The sequence below is a fragment of the Oxyura jamaicensis genome, chromosome 2, assembly GCF_011077185.1.
Source record: "Oxyura jamaicensis isolate SHBP4307 breed ruddy duck chromosome 2, BPBGC_Ojam_1.0, whole genome shotgun sequence".
In the NCBI taxonomy this organism is placed as follows: Eukaryota; Metazoa; Chordata; class Aves; order Anseriformes; family Anatidae; genus Oxyura; species Oxyura jamaicensis.
This window is the reverse complement of record NC_048894.1, coordinates 155,842,958-155,848,957: the sequence shown is the minus strand read 5'-3', so window position 1 is coordinate 155,848,957 and position 6,000 is coordinate 155,842,958. Positions and strand designations below refer to the sequence as shown.

At 41.5% G+C, this 6,000-nt stretch overlaps 1 protein-coding gene and 1 long non-coding RNA gene across 3 annotated transcripts in view; one reads left to right on the top strand and one right to left on the bottom strand.

Moving 5' to 3' along the window:
- Positions 1 to 4,054, bottom strand: part of LOC118161699 — a 17,704-nt gene extending 13,650 nt beyond the window's left edge. Inside the window, exon 1 of the long non-coding RNA XR_004748132.1 lies at positions 4,043 to 4,054. This is a non-coding gene — a long non-coding RNA (uncharacterized LOC118161699). The remainder of the gene's footprint in view (positions 1 to 4,042) is intronic.
- Positions 1 to 6,000, top strand: part of TSNARE1 (t-SNARE domain containing 1) — a 444,539-nt gene that overhangs the window by 311,668 nt on the left and 126,871 nt on the right. The gene's annotated exons all lie outside the window — the stretch shown is intronic.

The following is a 6,000-nucleotide window of genomic DNA, read 5'->3' as shown; positions in this document are numbered from 1 at the left end:
TAGAATAGAATAGAATAGAATAGAATAGAATAGAATAGAATAGAATAGTTCAGTTGGAAGGGACCTACAAAGATAGATCATCAAGTCCAACAGCCTGATGACTTCAGGGCTGACCAAAAAATTAAAGCATGTTATTAAAGAAATTGTCCAAATGCCTCTTGAACACTGACAGGTGTGGGGCATCAGCCACCTCCCCAGGAAGCCTGTTCCAGTGGTTGACCACCCTCATAGTAAAGAAATTTGTCCTAACATCCTGAAGCATTCCTGGTGCAGCTTTGTGCCATTCCCAGGCATCCTGTCATCAGTTACCAGGGAGCAGAGACCAACACTTCCCTCTCCATTTCCCCTCCTCAGGAAGCCGTGGGGAGCAGTGAGGCCACCTCTGAGCCTCCTTTTTCTCCAGATTAGGCAGCTCAAGTGTCCATGCCTTCCAGCCCCTTTACCAACTTCCTCGCCTCCTCTGGATGCTTCCAAGGACCTTAACAACCTTTTTATAATGTGGAGCCCAGAACTGCACACAATATTCAAGGTATGGACAAACCAACACTACATATAGCAGGAGAATCACATCCTTTCACCACCTGTGTTTAATGCATCCCAAAATGCAGTTTGTACTCAGCTTCCAGGGCACTAGCTCGTGTTGAGGCTGCTGTGACGAGGGGGAATTTCTTTCCCCCTCATTTGCAAAAAGGCCTCAGGTTTCTGACGGAGCAGACATGCAAATAAAAACTGTACCAATAAGGAGGTAGGCGTAGTGGTGATGTGTAGCTACCAAGAGATTATCCATTTAATAGAGCCAAACACCTGGCTATTTAATAGAGGTCACCAGCTAAATCAGTTAGAAATGGCTTAGGCAGGCATGGGGAAGCAGTGCTGAATTAGAAATAAGTGAATCCTAGCTTTGGCCACAAATGTGTGGAAAATGAAACTAAATTAAGTTGCTTCAGCCCTTTCACTGGCACAAACTGATATAAATTGGTTTCATTAAAAAACCCTAACATATTTTAAGGCTGCAGTCCTAACCTATTACGCTTTGTGTGGTTGCCGAAAGCTAGTAGCTTAGTGGCATTTTATGTAGAAAATGAACAGGGGACAAATAGAATTTTATTGCTTTCTAAATGAAAAGGCTGGGAAGTTTCAGAATAAAATTGATTTTCACATCTGGAAAAGTTTGCCTTATCATTAGCTCCGCGCTGGCTCTCTCTCTTTCTCTTCCCATTTTTCACTCCATTGTTTTCCACTTATTTTGCAAGGCAGCCCTGTAATTTCCATTCTCACTCATTCATGTTCCCAAATTGTGTTTTTATTTTCCGAGTGCAACATTTGACAATGTTTGCACAGGGGCTGTTCAGCCGAACTGTTACTTGGATGGAGCGGGACAGGCGCTGGTCTCTGCCTCATTTCACGCCTCTGGATGTAATACTTGCAACAGGTGCTTTTGGAACATTTCCAAAAATCTCTATTTTGCAGTGGTAATTCGGCTCAAAATATGTAGAGTAACCTAACTTTATTCCAAACTTTTATTTTTTTTTTCTTTCCTGGTAAATGGGCAAATTCCAGTTTAGTAAGGAAAGGCCTAAAGGAGCATGTGCTCCCTTCCAGTTATCCCATAGCTTGCAATGTATTGTGCTTTGTGCCATATCATCATAGACTCATAGAATCACAGAATGGTTTGGGTTGGAAGGGACCTTAAGGATCATCTAATTCCACCCCCCTGCCATGGGGGGGTCATTGAAGGAAGGTTTACAAAGGAAAAGAGCAGCCCTTCCATCAATTGCTGCTGCAGCTTCTGTGCAGGGCCCAGGATGCTTGTGCCTGTGGGTGATGTTTTCTCACCCAGAGACAATCCACGTGTCTTTTGTTTGATGTGTCTTCTACCTCTTAGAGCAACAAATGGGGCAATACTTATTGCTGATATTATTGGCATGAGGTTTACAGATCTAAGGCCTGCTTCTTCAGGGGTTGAATCCCTCTCCCAGGGAGGTGCCACACTGTGGTAGCTCTGTGAGGTAGGATGGTTGGGAAGGAACTGGTGGTCCATGCAGAAGGGCATGGGCTGAAGACACATTTCAGCCAGTGCAGATTGCTGGAAAAAATAAAAATAAAAAAGGAAATATTTTTTTTAAAAAAAAGAAAAAAAGAAAAAAAAAGAAAACCTGAGAGGCGTACCTGTGTTTAATCTGGAGATGGTGAGGACAGTATACCTAGCTAGAGCCTGTTTTTTTTTTACTGGTTTTCATGTCTTTTGGAAAGAAAAGACATGGAAAGACTGGGGGAGAAAACCCTGTGTCTGAAAGCAGAGCTCCATGGTGGGAAAAGTAAAAATAAACATCACTCATAATGGCTCTCCTTGGCAATGGTCAAACTCTCATTTAATCCCTGGGCATCGTCCCTCAGTGTGAGACAGGTGGTGGGTTATGGAGAAGTGTGTTTGCTGGAGTCTGTACTGCCCCTGCCCACGCTGCTAGCTCTGTGCTGCTTTCATTAATTGGCTTCTCATTAAAAGGAGCACATTCTTCCCTCGACCACAATAAAGCATTATTGCAGTGGTCAGCTGTGAGTTTGGGCTAGTAATTACAGGGTATTCTTGGGTTTGTTATGGCTTCCCAGCCAGTCTAAAACCAGCAATTTTCCATGCCTTCCCCTTCATTTTGGGTTGCTAAAGTCGCATTAGGTAGACACAATTTTTCTAGCAAAGATATTCGTCCCAGAAGTTTCGTCTCCAGTGCTGTCAGCTGGTCATCTTTTACAAGCACTGAATGCAATTTAAAGTGAATAAATTCAGTAAGATGTTTTGCCAAGAATTACTCAGCTCTTCGTGCCGAAATATTAATCGATAATACCTCTTTAAAATTTCTCCTCACTCCAATCATTTTTATGGTGTTGCAATTTACTGCATGGAAGCAAGGTAGTTAAAGATAGAAAACATCTGTTAAGTGGCATTACTATTAATATTTATCTGTCATTTACAGAGCTGCAAAAGGTGTGCGCAGCACTTTCCCGTTGGTCAGCATGCCAGACAAGGCAGCCACTTTCCTAAGGACTGCAGTCGTGAATAGGTACAGGACAAAGAGACACTGTAGTAAGAGAAATGCCGACAAACGGTCCCATGAATCTTTCTGCCAAGGATGTCCTGTACTTCCTGATTAGCCACTGGGGGCTTTTAAAGTGAAAAGGGAAGGAGCGTGCCTGAATTTGCAGGAAGACTGAATTAGACCTCAGACCCTAAGAAAGGAAGATTAATTTAGAAATAGAAAATAAAGTGATGTACAGGTGTGTGCAGGACACAGAGCTATGAATTAGATCTCAGCAATATATATATATTTTTTTCATTTTGTTTTGCTTTGTTTTCCCTCTGAAGCTTTCCAGGATTTGATTTATTATTCTCAATTTGCTCTGGAGCAAATCCAAATATTTATGGTTTTGTTTTTTGGTTTCCTGTAATGAATATGCCTATTTTGGAAAAAATAAGATAAAATAAATAAAATGTTTCTCACCCAAGCATTCTCAACAGCCTCACACCTAGGACAATCTTAGGTGTCTGTAGGTGATCTAGGGTCCAGTCATTACTTCTCATTCCTCTGTATCCCAAGGGAAGAGTCTAATCAACAGAGATGTTGGTTACTAGAGGGTCATTTTTTGGCAAGGAGTTGAATATTTGTTGGTGATGATTTTGTACCTGAATCTCCTATGGCCTGAGTGTTACACTGCTTCAAAGCATAAAAGGAAGGCAAAGCAGCTCTCCCTAAATAGCTTCAAGCCTGATGCTGAGAAACTTGCTAGGAGCCTTCAGCTTGGGGATGGACTTGGGGACAGGGATGTTCTCGTGGGTTGTTTGCCTACAGCATATTCCTCGAGGGTTTCTGTCTGTCTGTGACACCATCTAAATGCTTGAGTAGTGGAGCAATTCACTGGACAATTACAGACACTTCAAGGGAACCTTAAATGTGATGATTAGTATGCGCTGAAGGAGCATGAGGAGGAGAGAGAGAGACGGTGTTTGTGAAGATGTAGAGCATGGGGGTTTATTTTGCTAGGTCACACAGAGGAAGGTCCTATTTGTTGGCCTATGTGTAGAGTCAGTGCTTCACAACACCATTCTCTACCAAGTCTTGTGAACTTGACCTTAATAAATAAGGAAACTGCACACAATAGCTGCTCCCACATCCTGCTCTGTAATTGAGATAATTGTGCTCGGTCATGAAAGAAGTATGTGAATCAGCATGTAGGCAATTCTAATAAGGGAGTGAGTTTGGAGAAAGAGCATTGTTCAGGCTTCGCTAGTTTTCAGACATTGAAAATAGCACAAATACGCTTTTATAACTGACGTTCCAAATACTGGTAATTACACTGATTATGCAGAGGATGTCTTGTTTTCATCTTTTATAAATCCTTTATTCCCCAACCATTGTAAGTGGACTAGGTTTTGCTTTTCTCTGATTAAAAATATATGAACAGAATCTCATTAGTTTCTATCTATTAACAGCAGGAGGAAAGCAATGTCAGAGCAGTTGTGCCTGACTGGGGAAATCATGGTATCATTTGCTGAATGAAGGTATAGTAGTAATCAGTGTCCAAAAACTGGAAATAAAGGCTTGAAAAATAGGTACCACTGTAGAAATACTGGTTGGCGTTGGTCTTCTCGGGCTGTGTTTGATGAGCTTGTATGGTTTTAGTGATATTCTGCCTTCTCCAAAACCTCATAATCTTGACAGAGATTTCATTCATGGGGGGATTTTAGACAAGATAATCTCTCTATTTTTATAACTTAAGAGGTTATTTTTTTGTTGTTTGTTTGTTTGTTTGTTTTAAATTATTTTTTAACCCAAAGATGTGGTATATTCTAGCCCTACTTACATTTGAGAGATATTTGCAGGAACTTTGCTTACATCCACATTGCTCTGAATTTGTTCTTTTTCAAGCAATGGAACATTATAAAAAACATGAAAGGTGCAAGGAAAGAATCTAATGGTCTCCTTCTGTCACACTGGGTAAATTACTGTCCCATACCAGGCAACAAGAGGAGCATTTGCAGGACACTCTTTAGTCACAGCTGCAGCTATGTTTAAGAATGAGGAGCAATACTGTATTTGCACTCTTCTCTGGTTTTGCAGGTCTCATTGTTGCTGCTTGCACAGTTCATTTGCGCTAATGCTGGAATAAAAGCTAATTTCTCCTGGGATAAGACAAATTCATGAACAGCAGGTCCATATCTCTTGGGAAGATCACTGGAGGGACAAACACTTGAATGTCAGAGCCTGAAGGAAAAGTCTTTAAACCTAGAATTGTATTCATGGGTTGTTTGGTACCAGCTGGGCATACTGAGATTTACTGTGGCTGTAGTGAAGTCCTGGGCTTAAAGGACATTTCTAGAGCAAGCTGAAAACATCAGGAACATCTCAGGCAGGGAGGACACGAGATAAGGACAAGCAGTTGAAGCAAATGGCGAGTGCACACTCTGGTAGAGAAACACTAAGAGGAGGATGCAAGCAGATCTGAGGACCCCTCAATAGCAGAAAACCAATTTTATTTTTTCTGCCCATGTGAGCACAGGATGTGGGCTTCTTCCTTCGGGTACACATGGGGCATCACCTCCCGGCCTCACCTCTCACCAGCTTCTGCAAATACAGCCAGTGAAGGAGCTGCCATTTGCCTGCACAACGTGAACAGCCTTAAATTACTTTGTAAAGGGCCTTAAAGTGCAGTGTACTTCTGTGGCTCTGAAGAGAATGTAAGAAAGTGGATTTCTGTGAGTAAATTGTGAATGAGTAGTTTTCTCTGAACGGTTGTTTAATTGAGCTGCAGCTGGAGCTGATTATGTTTGTTTTTCCTTCAGTGTCTCTCATTTCCTTTCGTTTCCGTTAATTCCTGCTTTCATTGGGTAACTGTTGCTGTACAAAATTTAAAGAGCAGTAAAAAAATGAAAAAAGAAAACAAGAAAAAAAAAAAGTGCATATTTTGGGAGCTTTTTATGACAGTTGTTCCTGAAGACACCTGTAA